A 19,418-nucleotide genomic window follows, 5' to 3' on the forward strand; every position below is an offset into this window, starting at 1 on the left:
GCCGGCTGGCTCCTTATAATCCACGATACGCAGCATGGTTCCCAGACCCAAGGTGGCACCAGTGCCAAGTTGGGCTGGTTTGATAGTACCAAGTGGCTCCTGCAATCTGCCATCAAAAAGTTGGCAGACGAGTTTTGTTTTCCAGGGAAAAGCGCCGTTGTTTTTGTTTGGGGGCCTGTGGCTAGGAGTGGACAGATGGCTAATTAGAATCCACGATAGGCAGGATGGTGACCAGACCCATGGTGGCACCAGTGCCAAGTCGGGCTGGTTTGATAGTACCAAGTGGCTCCTGCAATCTGCCATCAAAAAGTTGGCAGGCGAGTTTTGTTTTCCAGGGAAAAGCTCCGTTGTTTCTGTTTGGGGGCCTGTGGGTGGGAGTGGCCGGCTGGCTCCTTAGAATCCACGATACGCGGCATGGTTCCCAGACCAGAGGTGGCACCAGTGCCAAGTTGGGCTGGTTTGATAGTACCAAGTGGCTCCTGCATTCTGCCATCCAGAAGCGGGGCAGCTTACTTTTGTTTGCCAGGGATACGGGCCGAGGTTTGTGTCTCAGGGCCTATGGCTGGGAGTGACCGCCTGGCTCCTGAAAAGCTACGATAGGCAGGATGGTGACCAGACCCATGGTGGCACCAGTGCCAAGTTGGGCTGGTTTGATAGTACCAAGTGGCTCCTGCAATCTGCCATCAAAAAGTTGGCAGGCGAGTTTGTTATCCAGGGAAAAGCGCCGTTGTTTGTGTTTGGGGGCCTGTGGCAGGGAGTGGCCGGCTGGCTCCTTAGAATCCACGATACGCAGGATGGTTCCCAGACCAGAGGTGGCACCAGTGCCAAGTTGGGCTGGTTTGATGGTGAAAAGTGGCTCCTGCAATCTGCCATCCAGAAGCGGGATAACTTACTTTTGTTTGCCAGGGAAACGGGCCGAGGTTTTTGTCTGGGGGCCTATGGCTGGGAGTGACCGGCTGGCTCCTGAAAAGCTACGATAGGCAGGATGGTGACCAGACCCATGGTGGCACCAGTGCCAAGTCGGGCTGGTTTGATAGTACTAAATAGCTCCTGCAATCTGCCATGCAGAAGCGGGGCAGCTTACTTTTGTTTGCCAGGGAAACGGGCCGACGTTTTTGTATGGAGGCCTATGGCTTGGAGTGACCGTCTGGCTCCTGAAAAGCTACGATAGGCAGGATGGTGAGCAGACCCATGGTGGCACCAGTGCCAAGTTGAGCTGGTTTGATAGTACCAAGTGGCTCCTGCAATCTGCCATCAAAAAGTTGGCAGGCGAGTTTTGTTTTCCAGGGAAAAGCGCCATTGTTTGTGTTTGGGTGCCTATGGCTGGGAGTGGCCGGCTGGCTCCTTAGAATCCACGATACGCACCATAGTTCCCAGACCAGAGGTGGCACCAGTGCCAAGTCGGGCTGGTTTGATAGTACCAAGTGCGTCCTACAATCTGCCATCCAGAAGCGGGGCAGCTTACTTTTGTTTGCCAGGGAAACGGGCAGAGGTTTGTGTCTGGGGGCCTATGACTGGGAGTGACCGGATGGCTCCTGAAAAGCTACGATAGGCAGGATGGTGACCAGACCCATGGTGGCACCAGTGTCAAGTTGGGCTGGTTTGATAGTACCAAGTGGCTCCTGCAATCTGCCATCAAAAATTTGGCAGGCGAGTTTTGTTTTCCAGGGAAAAGCGCCGTTGTTTTTGTTTGGGGGCCTGTGGCTGGGAGTGGCCGGCTGGCTCCTTAGAATCCACGATACGCAGCATGGTTCCCAGACCAGAGGTGGCACCAGTGCCAAGTCGGGCTGGTTTTATAGTACCAAGTGGTTCCTGCAATCTGCCATCCAGAAGCGGGGCAGCTTACTTTGGTTTGCCAGGGAAAAGGGCAGAGCATTGTGTCTGGGCGCCTATGGCTGGGAGTGACCGGCTGGCTCCTGAAAAGCTACGATAAGCAGGATGGTGACCAGACCCATGGTGGCACCAGTGCCAAGTTGGGCTGATTTGATAGTACCAAGTGGCTCCTGCAATCTGCCATCAAAAAGCTGGCCGGCGAATTTTGTTTTCCAGGGAAAAGCGCTGTGGTTTGTGTTTGGGGGCCTGTGGCTGGGAGTGGCCGGCTGGATCCTTATAATCCACGATACGCAGCATGGTTCCCAGACCCAAGGTGGCACCAGTGCCAAGTTGGGCTGGTTTGATAGTACCAAGTGGCTCTGGCAATCTGCCATCAAAAAGTTGGCAGACGAGTTTTGTTTTCCAGGGAAAAGCGCCGTTGTTTTTGTTTGGGGGCCTGTGGCTGGGAGTGGACAGAGGGCTAATTAGAATCCACGATAGGCAGGATGGTGACCAGACCCATGGTGGCACCAGTGCCAAGTCGGGCTGGTTTGATAGTACCAAGTGGCTCCGGCAATCTGCCATCCAGAAGCGGGATAACTTACTTTTGTTTGTCAGGGAAACGGGCCGAGGTTTGTGTCTGGGGGCCTATGGCTGGGAGTGACCGGCTGGCTCCTGAAAAGCTACGATAGGCAGGATGGTGACCAGACCCATGGTGGCACCAGTGCCAAGTTGGTCTGATTTGATAAAACCAAGTGGCTCCTGCAATCTCCCATCAAAAAGTTGGCAGGAGAGTTTTGTTTTCCAGGGAAAAGCGCCGTTGTTTGTGTTTGGGGGCCTGTGGCTGGGAGTGGCCGGCTGGCTCCTTAGAATCCACGATACGCAGCATGGTATCCAGACCCAAGGTGGCACCAGTGCCAAGTTTTGCTGGTTTGATAGTACCAAGTGGTTCCTGCAATCTGCCATCCAGAAGCAGGGCAGCTTACTTTTGTATGCCAGGGAAACGGGCCGAGGTTTTTGTCTGGGGGCCTATGGCTGGGAGTGACCGGCTGGCTCCTGAAAAGCTACGATAGGCAGGATGGTGACCAGACCCATGGTGGCACCAGTCCCAAGTTGGGCTGATTTGATAGTACCAAGTGGCTCCTGCAATCTGCCGTCAAAATTTGGCAGGCGAGTTTTGTTTTCCAGGGAAAAGCGCCGTTGTTTGTGTTTGGGCGCCTGTGGCTGGGAGTGGCCGGCTGGCTCCTTAGAATCCACGATAGGCAGGATGGTTCCCAGACCTGAGGTGGCACCAGTGCCAAGTCGGGCTGGTTTGATAGTACTAAATAGCTCCTGCAATCTGCCATGCAGAAGCGGGGCAGCTTACTTTTGTTTGCCAGGGAAACGGGCCAAGGTTTTTGTCTGGGGGCCTATGGCTGCGAGTGACCGTCTGGTTCCTGAAAAGCTACGATAGGCAGGATGGTGAGCAGACCCATGGTGGCACCAGTGCCAAGTTGAGCTGGTTTGATAGTACCAAGTGGCTCCTGCAATCTGCCATCTAAAAGTTGGCAGGCGAGTTTTGTTTTCCAGGGAAAAGCGCCGTTGTTTGTGTTTGGGTGCCTATGGCTGGGAGTGGCCGGCTGGCTCCTTAGAATTCACGATACGCACCATGGTTCCCAGACCAGAGGTGGCACCAGTGCCAAGTCGGGCTGGTTTGATAGTACCAAGTGCGTCCTACAATCTGCCATCCAGAAGCCGGGCACCTTACTTTTGTTTGCCAGGGAAACGGGCCGAGCTTTGTGTCTGGGGGCCTATGGCTGGGAGTGACCGGCTGGCTCCTGAAAAGCTACGATAGGCAGGATGGTGACCAGACCCATGGTGGCACCAGTGCCAAGTTGGGCTGATTTGATAGTAGCAAGTGGCTCCTGCAATCTGCCATCAAAATGTCGGCAGGCGGGTTTTGTTTTCCAGGGAAAAGCGCTGTGGTTTGTGTTTGGGGGCCTGTGGCTGGGAGTGACCGGCTGGCTCCTTAGAATCCACGATACGCAGGATGGTTCCCAGACCCAAGGTGGCACCAGTGCCAAGTTGGGCTGGTTTGATAGTACCAAGTGGCTCCTGCAATCTGCCATCCAGAAGCGGGGCAGCTTACTTTTGTTTGCCAGGGAAACGGGCCGAGGTTTGTGTCTGGGGGCCTATGGCTGGGAGTGACCGTCTGGCTCCTGAAAAGCTACGATAGGCAGGATGGTGACCAGACCCATGGTGGCACCAGTGCCAAGTTGGGCTGGTTTGATAGTACCAAGTGGCTCCTGCAATCTGCCATCAAAAAGTTGGCAGGCGAGTTTGTTATCCAGGGAAAAGCGCCGTTGTTTGTGTTTGGGGGCCTGTGGCAGGGAGTGGCCGGCTGGCTCCTTAGAATCCACGATACGCAGGATGGTTCCCAGACCAGAGGTGGCACCAGTGCCAAGTTGGGCTGGTTTGATGGTGAAAAGTGGCTCCTGCAATCTGCCATCCAGAAGCGGGATAACTTACTTTTGTTTGCCAGGGAAACGGGCCGAGGTTTTTGTCTGGGGGCCTATGGCTGGGAGTGGCCAGATGGCTAATTAGAATCCACGATACGCAGCATGGTTCCCAGACCTGAGGTGGCACCAGTGCCAAGTCGGGCTGGTTTGATACTATCAAGTGCGTCCTGCAATCTGCCATCCAGAAGCGGGGTAGCTTACTTTTGTTTGCCAGGGAAACGGGCCGAGTTTTGTGTTTGGGGGCCTATGGCTGAGAGTGACCGGCTGGCTCCTGGAAAGCTACAATAGGCAGGATGGTGACCAGACCCATGGTGGCACCAGTGCCAAGTTGGTCTGATTTGATAGTACCAAGTGGCTCCTGCAATCTGCCATCAAAAAGTTGGCAGGCGAGTTTTGTTTTCCAGGGAAAAGCGCCGTTGTTTTTGTCTGGGGGCCTGTGGCTGGGAGTGGCCGGCTGGCTCCTTACAATGAACGATACGCAGGATGGTTCCCAGACCTGAGGTGGCACCAGTGCCAAGTCGGGCTAGTTTGATGGTGCAAAGTGGCTCCTGCAATCTGCCATCCAGAAGCGGGGTAGCTTACTTTTGTTTGGCAGGGAAACGGGCCGAGGTTTTTCTCTGGGGGCCTATGGCAGGGAGGGACCGGCTGGCTCCTGAAAAGCTACGATAGGCAGGATGGTGACCAGACCCATGGTGGCACCAGTGCCAAGTTGGGCTGATTTGATAGTAGCAAGTGGCTCCTGCAATCTGCCATCAAAATGTCGGCAGGCGGGTTTTGTTTTCCAGGGAAAAGCGCTGTGGTTTGTGTTTGGGGGCCTGTGGCTGGGAGTGACCGGCTGGCTCCTTAGAATCCACGATACGCAGGATGGTTCCCAGACCCAAGGTGGCACCAGTGCCAAGTTGGGCTGGTTTGATAGTACCAAGTGGCTCCTGCAATCTGCCATCCAGAAGCGGGGCAGCTTACTTTTGTTTGCCAGGGAAACGGGCCGAGGTTTGTGTCTGGGGGCCTATGGCTGGGAGTGACCGTCTGGCTCCTGAAAAGCTACGATAGGCAGGATGGTGACCAGACCCATGGTGGCACCAGTGCCAAGTTGGGCTGGTTTGATAGTACCAAGTGGCTCCTGCAATCTGCCATCAAAAAGTTGGCAGGCGAGTTTGTTATCCAGGGAAAAGCGCCGTTGTTTGTGTTTGGGGGCCTGTGGCAGGGAGTGGCCGGCTGGCTCCTTAGAATCCACGATACGCAGGATGGTTCCCAGACCAGAGGTGGCACCAGTGCCAAGTTGGGCTGGTTTGATGGTGAAAAGTGGCTCCTGCAATCTGCCATCCAGAAGCGGGATAACTTACTTTTGTTTGCCAGGGAAACGGGCCGAGGTTTTTGTCTGGGGGCCTATGGCTGGGAGTGGCCAGATGGCTAATTAGAATCCACGATACGCAGCATGGTTCCCAGACCTGAGGTGGCACCAGTGCCAAGTCGGGCTGGTTTGATACTATCAAGTGCGTCCTGCAATCTGCCATCCAGAAGCGGGGCAGCTTACTTTTGTTTGCCAGGGAAACGGGCCGAGTTTTGTGTTTGGGGGCCTATGGCTGAGAGTGACCGGCTGGCTCCTGGAAAGCTACAATAGGCAGGATGGTGACCAGACCCATGGTGGCACCAGTGCCAAGTTGGTCTGATTTGATAGTACCAAGTGGCTCCTGCAATCTGCCATCAAAAAGTTGGCAGGCGAGTTTTGTTTTCCAGGGAAAAGCGCCGTTGTTTTTGTCTGGGGGCCTGTGGCTGGGAGTGGCCGGCTGGCTCCTTACAATGAACGATACGCAGGATGGTTCCCAGACCTGAGGTGGCACCAGTGCCAAGTCGGGCTAGTTTGATGGTGCAAAGTGGCTCCTGCAATCTGCCATCCAGAAGCGGGGTAGCTTACTTTTGTTTGCCAGGGAAACGGGCAGAGCTTTGTGTCTGGGGGCCTATGACTGGGAGTGACCGGCTGGCTCCTGAAGAGCTACGATAGGCAGGATGGTGACCAGACCCATGGTGGCACCAGTGCCAAGTTGGGCTGATTTGATAGCAGCAAGTGGCTCCTGCAATCTGCCATCAAAATGTCGGCAGGCGGGTTTGTTTTCCAGGGAAAAGCGCTGTGGTTTGTGTTTGGGGGCCTGTGGCTGGGAGTGACCGGCTGGCTCCTTAGAATCCACGATACGCAGGATGGTTCCCAGACCCAAGGTGGCACCAGTGCCAAGTTGGGCTGGTTTGATAGTACCAAGTGGCTCCTGCAATCTGCCATCCAGAAGCGGGGCAGCTTACTTTTGTTTGCCAGGGAAACGGGCCGAGCTTTGTGTCTGGGGGCCTATGGCTGGGAGTGACCGGCTGGCTCCTGAAAAGCTAAGATAGGCAGGATGGTGACCAGACCCATGGTGGCACCAGTGTCAAGTTGGGCTGGTTTGATAGTACCAAGTGGCTCCTGCAATCTGCCATCAAAATGTTGGCAGGCGAGTTTTGTTTTCCAGGGAAAAGCGCCGTTGATTTTGTTTGGGGGCCTGTGGCTGGGAGTGGCCGGCTGGCTCCTTAGAATCCACGATACGCAGCATGGTTCCCAGACCAGAGGTGGCACCAGTGCCAAGTCGGGCTGGTTTTATAGTACCAAGTGGTTCCTGCAATCTGCCATCCAGAAGCGGGGCAGCTTACTTTGGTTTGCCAGGGAAAAGGGCAGAGCATTGTGTCTGGGCGCCTATGGCTGGGAGTGACCGGCTGGCTCCTGAAAAGCTACGATAAGCAGGATGGTGACCAGACCCATGGTGGCACCAGTGCCAAGTTGGGCTGATTTGATAGTACCAAGTGGCTCCTGCAATCTGCCATCAAAAAGTTGGCCGGTGAATTTTGTTTTCCAGGGAAAAGCGCTGTGGTTTGTGTTTGGGGGCCTGTGGCTGGGAGTGGCCGGCTGGCTCCTTATAATCCACGATACGCAGCATGGTTCCCAGACCCAAGGTGGCACCAGTGCCAAGTTGGGCTGGTTTGATAGTACCAAGTGGCTCCTGCAATCTGCCATCAAAAAGTTGGCAGACGAGTTTTGTTTTCCAGGGAAAAGCGCCGTTGTTTTTGTTTGGGGGCCTGTGGCTAGGAGTGGACAGATGGCTAATTAGAATCCACGATAGGCAGGATGGTGACCAGACCCATGGTGGCACCAGTGCCAAGTCGGGCTGGTTTGATAGTACCAAGTGGCTCCTGCAATCTGCCATCAAAAAGTTGGCAGGCGAGTTTTGTTTTCCAGGGAAAAGCTCCGTTGTTTCTGTTTGGGGGCCTGTGGGTGGGAGTGGCCGGCTGGCTCCTTAGAATCCACGATACGCGGCATGGTTCCCAGACCAGAGGTGGCACCAGTGCCAAGTTGGGCTGGTTTGATAGTACCAAGTGGCTCCTGCATTCTGCCATCCAGAAGCGGGGCAGCTTACTTTTGTTTGCCAGGGATACGGGCCGAGGTTTGTGTCTCAGGGCCTATGGCTGGGAGTGACCGCCTGGCTCCTGAAAAGCTACGATAGGCAGGATGGTGACCAGACCCATGGTGGCACCAGTGCCAAGTTGGGCTGGTTTGATAGTACCAAGTGGCTCCTGCAATCTGCCATCAAAAAGTTGGCAGGCGAGTTTGTTATCCAGGGAAAAGCGCCGTTGTTTGTGTTTGGGGGCCTGTGGCAGGGAGTGGCCGGCTGGCTCCTTAGAATCCACGATACGCAGGATGGTTCCCAGACCAGAGGTGGCACCAGTGCCAAGTTGGGCTGGTTTGATGGTGAAAAGTGGCTCCTGCAATCTGCCATCCAGAAGCGGGATAACTTACTTTTGTTTGCCAGGGAAACGGGCCGAGGTTTTTGTCTGGGGGCCTATGGCTGGGAGTGACCGGCTGGCTCCTGAAAAGCTACGATAGGCAGGATGGTGACCAGACCCATGGTGGCACCAGTGCCAAGTCGGGCTGGTTTGATAGTACTAAATAGCTCCTGCAATCTGCCATGCAGAAGCGGGGCAGCTTACTTTTGTTTGCCAGGGAAACGGGCCGACGTTTTTGTATGGAGGCCTATGGCTTGGAGTGACCGTCTGGCTCCTGAAAAGCTACGATAGGCAGGATGGTGAGCAGACCCATGGTGGCACCAGTGCCAAGTTGAGCTGGTTTGATAGTACCAAGTGGCTCCTGCAATCTGCCATCAAAAAGTTGGCAGGCGAGTTTTGTTTTCCAGGGAAAAGCGCCATTGTTTGTGTTTGGGTGCCTATGGCTGGGAGTGGCCGGCTGGCTCCTTAGAATCCACGATACGCACCATAGTTCCCAGACCAGAGGTGGCACCAGTGCCAAGTCGGGCTGGTTTGATAGTACCAAGTGCGTCCTACAATCTGCCATCCAGAAGCGGGGCAGCTTACTTTTGTTTGCCAGGGAAACGGGCAGAGGTTTGTGTCTGGGGGCCTATGACTGGGAGTGACCGGATGGCTCCTGAAAAGCTACGATAGGCAGGATGGTGACCAGACCCATGGTGGCACCAGTGTCAAGTTGGGCTGGTTTGATAGTACCAAGTGGCTCCTGCAATCTGCCATCAAAAATTTGGCAGGCGAGTTTTGTTTTCCAGGGAAAAGCGCCGTTGTTTTTGTTTGGGGGCCTGTGGCTGGGAGTGGCCGGCTGGCTCCTTAGAATCCACGATACGCAGCATGGTTCCCAGACCAGAGGTGGCACCAGTGCCAAGTCGGGCTGGTTTTATAGTACCAAGTGGTTCCTGCAATCTGCCATCCAGAAGCGGGGCAGCTTACTTTGGTTTGCCAGGGAAAAGGGCAGAGCATTGTGTCTGGGCGCCTATGGCTGGGAGTGACCGGCTGGCTCCTGAAAAGCTACGATAAGCAGGATGGTGACCAGACCCATGGTGGCACCAGTGCCAAGTTGGGCTGATTTGATAGTACCAAGTGGCTCCTGCAATCTGCCATCAAATATTTGGCCGGCGAATTTTGTTTTCGAAGGAAAAGCGCTGTGGTTTTTGTTTGGGGGCCTGTGGCTGGGAGTGGCCGGCTGGCTCCTTATAATCCACGATACGCAGCATGGTTCCCAGACCCAAGGTGGCACCAGTGCCAAGTTGGGCTGGTTTGATAGTACCAAGTGGCTCTGGCAATCTGCCATCAAAAAGTTGGCAGACGAGTTTTGTTTTCCAGGGAAAAGCGCCGTTGTTTTTGTTTGGGGGCCTGTGGCTGGGAGTGGACAGAGGGCTAATTAGAATCCACGATAGGCAGGATGGTGACCAGACCCATGGTGGCACCAGTGCCAAGTCGGGCTGGTTTGATAGTACCAAGTGGCTCCGGCAATCTGCCATCCAGAAGCGGGATAACTTACTTTTGTTTGTCAGGGAAACGGGCCGAGGTTTGTGTCTGGGGGCCTATGGCTGGGAGTGACCGGCTGGCTCCTGAAAAGCTACGATAGGCAGGATGGTGACCAGACCCATGGTGGCACCAGTGCCAAGTTGGTCTGATTTGATAAAACCAAGTGGCTCCTGCAATCTCCCATCAAAAAGTTGGCAGGAGAGTTTTGTTTTCCAGGGAAAAGCGCCGTTGTTTGTGTTTGGGGGCCTGTGGCTGGGAGTGGCCGGCTGGCTCCTTAGAATCCACGATACGCAGCATGGTATCCAGACCCAAGGTGGCACCAGTGCCAAGTTTTGCTGGTTTGATAGTACCAAGTGGTTCCTGCAATCTGCCATCCAGAAGCAGGGCAGCTTACTTTTGTATGCCAGGGAAACGGGCCGAGGTTTTTGTCTGGGGGCCTATGGCTGGGAGTGACCGGCTGGCTCCTGAAAAGCTACGATAGGCAGGATGGTGACCAGACCCATGGTGGCACCAGTCCCAAGTTGGGCTGATTTGATAGTACCAAGTGGCTCCTGCAATCTGCCGTCAAAATTTGGCAGGCGAGTTTTGTTTTCCAGGGAAAAGCGCCGTTGTTTGTGTTTGGGCGCCTGTGGCTGGGAGTGGCCGGCTGGCTCCTTAGAATCCACGATAGGCAGGATGGTTCCCAGACCTGAGGTGGCACCAGTGCCAAGTCGGGCTGGTTTGATAGTACTAAATAGCTCCTGCAATCTGCCATGCAGAAGCGGGGCAGCTTACTTTTGTTTGCCAGGGAAACGGGCCGAGGTTTTTGTCTGGGGGCCTATGGCTGCGAGTGACCGTCTGGCTCCTGAAAAGCTACGATAGGCAGGATGGTGAGCAGACCCATGGTGGCACCAGTGCCAAGTTGAGCTGGTTTGATAGTACCAAGTGGCTCCTGCAATCTGCCATCTAAAAGTTGGCAGGCGAGTTTTGTTTTCCAGGGAAAAGCGCCGTTGTTTGTGTTTGGGTGCCTATGGCTGGGAGTGGCCGGCTGGCTCCTTAGAATTCACGATACGCACCATGGTTCCCAGACCAGAGGTGGCACCAGTGCCAAGTCGGGCTGGTTTGATAGTACCAAGTGCGTCCTACAATCTGCCATCCAGAAGCCGGGCACCTTACTTTTGTTTGCCAGGGAAACGGGCCGAGCTTTGTGTCTGGGGGCCTATGGCTGGGAGTGACCGGCTGGCTCCTGAAAAGCTACGATAGGCAGGATGGTGACCAGACCCATGGTGGCACCAGTGCCAAGTTGGGCTGATTTGATAGTAGCAAGTGGCTCCTGCAATCTGCCATCAAAATGTCGGCAGGCGGGTTTTGTTTTCCAGGGAAAAGCGCTGTGGTTTGTGTTTGGGGGCCTGTGGCTGGGAGTGACCGGCTGGCTCCTTAGAATCCACGATACGCAGGATGGTTCCCAGACCCAAGGTGGCACCAGTGCCAAGTTGGGCTGGTTTGATAGTACCAAGTGGCTCCTGCAATCTGCCATCCAGAAGCGGGGCAGCTTACTTTTGTTTGCCAGGGAAACGGGCCGAGGTTTGTGTCTGGGGGCCTATGGCTGGGAGTGACCGTCTGGCTCCTGAAAAGCTACGATAGGCAGGATGGTGACCAGACCCATGGTGGCACCAGTGCCAAGTTGGGCTGGTTTGATAGTACCAAGTGGCTCCTGCAATCTGCCATCAAAAAGTTGGCAGGCGAGTTTGTTATCCAGGGAAAAGCGCCGTTGTTTGTGTTTGGGGGCCTGTGGCAGGGAGTGGCCGGCTGGCTCCTTAGAATCCACGATACGCAGGATGGTTCCCAGACCAGAGGTGGCACCAGTGCCAAGTTGGGCTGGTTTGATGGTGAAAAGTGGCTCCTGCAATCTGCCATCCAGAAGCGGGATAACTTACTTTTGTTTGCCAGGGAAACGGGCCGAGGTTTTTGTCTGGGGGCCTATGGCTGGGAGTGGCCAGATGGCTAATTAGAATCCACGATACGCAGCATGGTTCCCAGACCTGAGGTGGCACCAGTGCCAAGTCGGGCTGGTTTGATACTATCAAGTGCGTCCTGCAATCTGCCATCCAGAAGCGGGGTAGCTTACTTTTGTTTGCCAGGGAAACGGGCCGAGTTTTGTGTTTGGGGGCCTATGGCTGAGAGTGACCGGCTGGCTCCTGGAAAGCTACAATAGGCAGGATGGTGACCAGACCCATGGTGGCACCAGTGCCAAGTTGGTCTGATTTGATAGTACCAAGTGGCTCCTGCAATCTGCCATCAAAAAGTTGGCAGGCGAGTTTTGTTTTCCAGGGAAAAGCGCCGTTGTTTTTGTCTGGGGGCCTGTGGCTGGGAGTGGCCGGCTGGCTCCTTACAATGAACGATACGCAGGATGGTTCCCAGACCTGAGGTGGCACCAGTGCCAAGTCGGGCTAGTTTGATGGTGCAAAGTGGCTCCTGCAATCTGCCATCCAGAAGCGGGGTAGCTTACTTTTGTTTGGCAGGGAAACGGGCCGAGGTTTTTCTCTGGGGGCCTATGGCAGGGAGGGACCGGCTGGCTCCTGAAAAGCTACGATAGGCAGGATGGTGACCAGACCCATGGTGGCACCAGTGCCAAGTTGGGCTGATTTGATAGTAGCAAGTGGCTCCTGCAATCTGCCATCAAAATGTCGGCAGGCGGGTTTTGTTTTCCAGGGAAAAGCGCTGTGGTTTGTGTTTGGGGGCCTGTGGCTGGGAGTGACCGGCTGGCTCCTTAGAATCCACGATACGCAGGATGGTTCCCAGACCCAAGGTGGCACCAGTGCCAAGTTGGGCTGGTTTGATAGTACCAAGTGGCTCCTGCAATCTGCCATCCAGAAGCGGGGCAGCTTACTTTTGTTTGCCAGGGAAACGGGCCGAGGTTTGTGTCTGGGGGCCTATGGCTGGGAGTGACCGTCTGGCTCCTGAAAAGCTACGATAGGCAGGATGGTGACCAGACCCATGGTGGCACCAGTGCCAAGTTGGGCTGGTTTGATAGTACCAAGTGGCTCCTGCAATCTGCCATCAAAAAGTTGGCAGGCGAGTTTGTTATCCAGGGAAAAGCGCCGTTGTTTGTGTTTGGGGGCCTGTGGCAGGGAGTGGCCGGCTGGCTCCTTAGAATCCACGATACGCAGGATGGTTCCCAGACCAGACGTGGCACCAGTGCCAAGTTGGGCTGGTTTGATGGTGAAAAGTGGCTCCTGCAATCTGCCATCCAGAAGCGGGATAACTTACTTTTGTTTGCCAGGGAAACGGGCCGAGGTTTTTGTCTGGGGGCCTATGGCTGGGAGTGGCCAGATGGCTAATTAGAATCCACGATACGCAGCATGGTTCCCAGACCTGAGGTGGCACCAGTGCCAAGTCGGGCTGGTTTGATACTATCAAGTGCGTCCTGCAATCTGCCATCCAGAAGCGGGGCAGCTTACTTTTGTTTGCCAGGGAAACGGGCCGAGTTTTGTGTTTGGGGGCCTATGGCTGAGAGTGACCGGCTGGCTCCTGGAAAGCTACAATAGGCAGGATGGTGACCAGACCCATGGTGGCACCAGTGCCAAGTTGGTCTGATTTGATAGTACCAAGTGGCTCCTGCAATCTGCCATCAAAAAGTTGGCAGGCGAGTTTTGTTTTCCAGGGAAAAGCGCCGTTGTTTTTGTCTGGGGGCCTGTGGCTGGGAGTGGCCGGCTGGCTCCTTACAATGAACGATACGCAGGATGGTTCCCAGACCTGAGGTGGCACCAGTGCCAAGTCGGGCTAGTTTGATGGTGCAAAGTGGCTCCTGCAATCTGCCATCCAGAAGCGGGGTAGCTTACTTTTGTTTGGCAGGGAAACGGGCCGAGGTTTTTCTCTGGGGGCCTATGGCAGGGAGGGACCGGCTGGCTCCTGAAAAGCTACGATAGGCAGGATGGTGACCAGACCCATGGTGGCACCAGTGCCAAGTTGGGCTGATTTGATAGTAGCAAGTGGCTCCTGCAATCTGCCATCAAAATGTTGGCAGGCGAGTTTTGTTTTCCAGGGAAAAGCGCCGTTGTTTGTGTTTGGGGGCCTGTGGCTGGGAGTGACCGGCTGGCTCCTTAGAATCCACGATACGCAGGATGGTTCCCAGACCCAAGGTGGCACCAGTGCCAAGTTGGGCTGGTTTGATAGTACCAAGTGGTTCCTGCAATCTGCCATCCAGAAGCGGGGCAGCTTACTTTTGTTTGCCAGGGAAACGGGCCGAGGTTTTTCTCTGGGGGCCTATGGCTTGGAGTGACCGGCTATGTCCTGAAAAGCTACGATAGGCAGGATGGTGACCAGATCCATGGTGGCACCAGTGCCAAGTTGGGCTGGTTTGATAGTACCAAGTGGCTCCTGCAATCTGCCATCAAAAAGTTGGCAGGCGAGTTTTGTTTTCCAGGGAAAAGCGCTGTGGTTTGTGTTTGGGGGCCTGTGGCTGGGAGTGGCCGGCTGGCTCCTTAGAATCCACGATACGCAGGATGGTTCCCAGACCAGAGGTGGCACCAGTGCCAAGTCGGGCTGGTTTGATGGTGAAAAGTGGCTCCTGCAATCTGCCATCCAGAAGCGGGGCAGCTTACTTTTGTTTGGCAGGGAAACGGGCCAAGGTTTTTGTCTGGGGGCCTATGGCTGGGAGTGACCGGCTGGCTCCTGAAAAGCTACGATAGGCAGGATGGTGACCAGACCCATGGTGGCACCAGTGTCAATTTGGGCTGGTTTGATAGTACCAAGTGGCTCCGGCAATCTGCCATCAAAATTTGGCAGGCGAGTTTTGTTTTCCAGGGAAAAGCGCCGTTGTTTTTGTTTGGGGGCCTGTGGGTGGGAGTGGCCAGATGGCTAATTAGAATCCACGATACGCAGCATGGTTCCCAGACCAGAGGTGGCACCAGTGCCAAGTTGGGCTGGTTTGATAGTACCAAGTGCGTCCTGCAATCTGCCATCCAGAAGCGGGGTAGCTTACTTTTGTTTGCCAGGGAAACGGGCCGAGGTTTGTGTCTGGGGGCCTATGGCTGGGAGTGACCGGCTGGCTCCTGAAAAGCTACGATAGGCAGGATGGTGACCAGACCCATGGTGGCACCAGTGCCAAGTTGGGCTGGTTTGATAGTACCAAGTGGCTCCTGCAATCTGCCATCAAAAAGTTGGCAGGCGAGTTTGTTATCCAGGGAAATGCGCCGTTGTTTTTGTTTGAGGGCCTGTGGCTGGGAGTGGCCGGCTGGCTCCTTAGAATCCACGATACGCAGCATGGTTCCCAGACCAGAGGTGGCACCAGTGCCAAGTCAGGCTGGTTTGATGGTGAAAAGTGGCTCCTGCAATCTGCCATCCAGTAGCGGAATAACTTACTTTTGTTTGCCAGGGAAACGGTCCGAGGTTTTTGTCTGGGGGCCTATGGCTGGGAGTGACCGGCTGGCTCCTGAAAAGCTACGATAGGCAGGATGGTGACCAGACCCATGGTGGCACCAGTGTCAAGTTGGGCTGGTTTGATAGTACCCAGTGGCTCCGGCAATCTGCCATCAAAATTTGGCAGGCGAGTTTTGTTTTCCAGGGAAAAGCGCCGTTGATTTTGTTTGGGGGCCTGTGGCTGGGAGTGGACGGATGGCTAATTAGAATCCACGATACGCAGGATGGTTCCCAGACCAGAGGTGGCACCAGTGCCAAGTCGGGCTGGTTTGATGGTGCAAAGTGGCTCCTGCAATGTGCCATCCAGAAGCGGGGTAGCTTATTTTTCTTTGCCAGGGAAACGGGCCGAGGTTTTTGTCTGGGGGCCTATGGCTTGGAGTGACCGGCTGGCTCCTGAAAAGCTACGATAGGCAGGATGGTGACCAGACCCATGGTGGCACCAGTGCCAAGTTGGGCTGGTTTGATAGTACCAAGTGGCTCCTGCAATCTGCCATCAAAATGTTGGCAGGCGAGTTTTGTTTTCCAGGGAAAAGCGCCGTTGTTTGTGTTTGGGGGCCTGTGGCTGGGAGTGGCCGGCTGGCTGCTTAGAATCCACGATACGCAGGATGGTTCCCAGACCAGATGTGGCACCAGTGCCAAGTCGGGCTGGTTTGATAATACCTAGTGGATCCTGCAATCTGCCATCCAGAAGCGGGACAGCTTACTTTTGTTTGCCAGGGAAACGGGCCGCGATTTGTGTCACGGGGCCTATGGCTGGGAGTGACCGTCTAGGTCCTGAAAAGCTACGATAGGCAGGATGGTGACCAGATCCATGGTGGCACCAGTGCCAAGTTGGGCTGGTTTGATAGTACCAAGTGGCTCCTGGTATCTGCCATCAAAAAGTTGGCAGGCGAGTTTTGTTTTCCAGGGAAAAGCGCCGTTGTTTGTGTTTGGAGGCCTGTGGCTGGGAGTGGCCGGCTTGCTAATTGGAATCCACGATACACAGCATGGTTCCCAGACCAGAGGTGGCACCAGTGCCAAGTTGGGCTGGTTTGATGGTGCAAAGTGGCTCCTGCAATCTGCCATCCAGAAGCGGGGCAGCTTACTTTTGTTTGCCAGGGAAACGGGCCGAGGTTTTTCTCTGGGGGCCTATGGCTGGGAGTGACCGGCTGGCGCCTGAACACCTACGATAGGCAGGATGGTGACCAGACCCATGGTGGCACCAGTGCCAAGATGGGCTGATTTGATAGTAGCAAGTGGCTCCTGCAATCTGCCATCAAAATGTTGGCAGGCGAGTTTTGTTTTCCAGGGAAAAGCGCCGTTGTTTGTGTTTGGGGGCCTGTGGCTGGGAGTGACCGGCTGGCTCCTTAGAATCCACGATACGCAGGATGGTTCCCAGACCCAAGGTGGCACCAGTGCCAAGTTGGGCTGGTTTGATAGTACCAAGTGGTTCCTGCAATCTGCCATCCAGAAGCGGGGCAGCTTACTTTTGTTTGCCAGGGAAACGGGCCGAGGTTTTTCTCTGGGGGCCTATGGCTTGGAGTGACCGGCTATGTCCTGAAAAGCTACGATAGGCAGGATGGTGACCAGATCCATGGTGGCACCAGTGCCAAGTTGGGCTGGTTTGATAGTACCAAGTGGCTCCTGCAATCTGCCATCAAAAAGTTGGCAGGCGAGTTTTGTTTTCCAGGGAAAAGCGCTGTGGTTTGTGTTTGGGGGCCTGTGGCTGGGAGTGGCCGGCTGGCTCCTTAGAATCCACGATACGCAGGATGGTTCCCAGACCAGAGGTGGCACCAGTGCCAAGTCGGGCTGGTTTGATGGTGAAAAGTGGCTCCTGCAATCTGCCATCCAGAAGCGGGGCAGCTTACTTTTGTTTGGCAGGGAAACGGGCCAAGGTTTTTGTCTGGGGGCCTATGACTGGGAGTGACCGGCTGGCTCCTGAAAAGCTACGATAGGCAGGATGGTGACCAGACCCATGGTGGCACCAGTGTCAATTTGGGCTGGTTTGATAGTACCAAGTGGCTCCGGCAATCTGCCATCAAAATTTGGCAGGCGAGGTTTGTTTTCCAGGGAAAAGCGCCGTTGTTTTTGTTTGGGGGCCTGTGGGTGGGAGTGGCCAGATGGCTAATTAGAATCCACGATACGCAGCATGGTTCCCAGACCAGAGGTGGCACCAGTGCCAAGTTGGGCTGGTTTGATAGTACCAAGTGCGTCCTGCAATCTGCCATCCAGAAGCGGGGTAGCTTACTTTTGTTTGCCAGGGAAACGGGCCGAGGTTTGTGTCTGGGGGCCTATGGCTGGGAGTGACCGGCTGGCTCCTGAAAAGCTACGATAGGCAGGATGGTGACCAGACCCATGGTGGCACCAGTGCCAAGTTGGGCTGGTTTGATAGTACCAAGTGGCTCCTGCAATCTGCCATCAAATAGTGTGCAGGCGAGTTTGTTATCCAGGGAAATGCGCCGTTGTTTTTGTTTGAGGGCCTGTGGCTGGGAGTGGCCGGCTGGCTCCTTAGAATCCACGATACGCAGCATGGTTCCCAGACCAGAGGTGGCACCAGTGCCAAGTCAGGCTGGTTTGATGGTGAAAAGTGGCTCCTGCAATCTGCCATCCAGTAGCGGAATAACTTACTTTTGTTTGCCAGGGAAACGGTCCGAGGTTTTTGTCTGGGGGCCTATGGCTGGGAGTGACCGGCTGGCTCCTGAAAAGCTACGATAGGCAGGATGGTGACCAGACCCATGGTGGCACCAGTGTCAAGTTGGGCTGGTTTGATAGTACCCAGTGGCTCCGGCAATCTGCCATCAAAATTTGGCAGGCGAGTTTTGTTTTCCAGGGAAAAGCGCCGTTGATTTTGTTTGGGGGCCTGTGGCTGGGAGTGGACGGATGGCTAATTAGAATCCACGATACGCAGGATGGTTCCCAGACCAGAGGTGGCACCAGTGCCAAGTCGGGCTGGTTTGATGGTGCAAAGTGGCTCCTGCAATGTGCCATCCAGAAGCGGGGTAGCTTATTTTTCTTTGCCAGGGAAACGGGCCGAGGTTTTTGTCTGGGGGCCTATGGCTTGGAGTGACCGGCTGGCTCCTGAAAAGCTACGATAGGCAGGATGGTGACCAGACCCATGGTGGCACCAGTGCCAAGTTGGGCTGGTTTGATAGTACCAAGTGGCTCCTGCAATCTGCCATCAAAATGTTGGCAGGCGAGTTTTGTTTTCCAGGGAAAAGCGCCGTTGTTTGTGTTTGGGGGCCTGTGGCTGGGAGTGGCCGGCTGGCTGCTTAGAATCCACGATACGCAGGATGGTTCCCAGACCAGATGTGGCACCAGTGCCAAGTCGGGCTGGTTTGATAATACCTAGTGGATCCTGCAATCTGCCATCCAGAAGCGGGACAGCTTACTTTTGTTTGCCAGGGAAACGGGCCGCCATTTGTGTCACGGGGCCTATGGCTGGGAGTGACCGTCTAGGTCCTGAAAAACTACGATAGGCAGGATGGTGACCAGATCCATGGTGGCACCAGTGCCAAGTTGGGCTGGTTTGATAGTACCAAGTGGCTCCTGGTATCTGCCATCAAAAAGTTGGCAGGCGAGTTTTGTTTTCCAGGGAAAAGCGCCGTTGTTTGTGTTTGGAGGCCTGTGGCTGGGAGTGGCCGGCTTGCTAATTGGAATCCACGATACACAGCATGGTTCCCAGACCAGAGGTGGCACCAGTGCCAAGTTGGGCTGGTTTGATGGTGCAAAGTGGCTCCTGCAATCTGCCATCCAGAAGCGGGGCAGCTTACTTTTGTTTGCCAGGGAAACGGGCCGAGGTTTTTCTCTGGGGGCCTATGGCTGGGAGTGACCGGCTGGCGCCTGAACACCTACGATAGGCAGGATGGTGACCAGACCCATGGTGGCACCAGTGCCAAGATGGGCTGATTTTATAGTAGCAAGTGGCTCCTGCAATCTGCCATCAAAATGTTGGCAGGCGAGTTTTGTTTTCCAGGGAAAAGCGCCGTTGTTTGTGTTTGGGGGCCTGTGGCTGGGAGTGGACGGATGGCTCCTTAGAATCCACGATACGCAGCATGGTTCCCAGACCAGAGGTGGCACCAGTGCCAAGTCGGGCTGGTTTGATACTACCAAGTGGCTCCGGAAATCTGCCATCCAGAAGCGGGGCAGCTTACTTTTGTTTGCCAGGGAAACGGGCCGAGCTTTGTGTCTGGGCGCCTATGGCTGGGAGTGACCTGCTAGGTCCTGAAAAGCTACGAGAGGCAGGATGGTGACCAGACCCATGGTGGCACCAGTGCCAAGTTGGGCTGATTTGACAGTACCAAGTGGCTCCTGCAATCTGCCATCTAAAAGTTGGCAGGCGAGTTTTGTTTTCCAGGGAAAAGCGCCGTTGTTTGTGTCTGGGGGCCTGTGGCTGGAGTGGCC

The sequence above is a fragment of the Melospiza melodia genome, chromosome 2 (assembly GCF_035770615.1).
Source record: "Melospiza melodia melodia isolate bMelMel2 chromosome 2, bMelMel2.pri, whole genome shotgun sequence".
Classification (NCBI taxonomy): Eukaryota; Metazoa; Chordata; class Aves; order Passeriformes; family Passerellidae; genus Melospiza; species Melospiza melodia.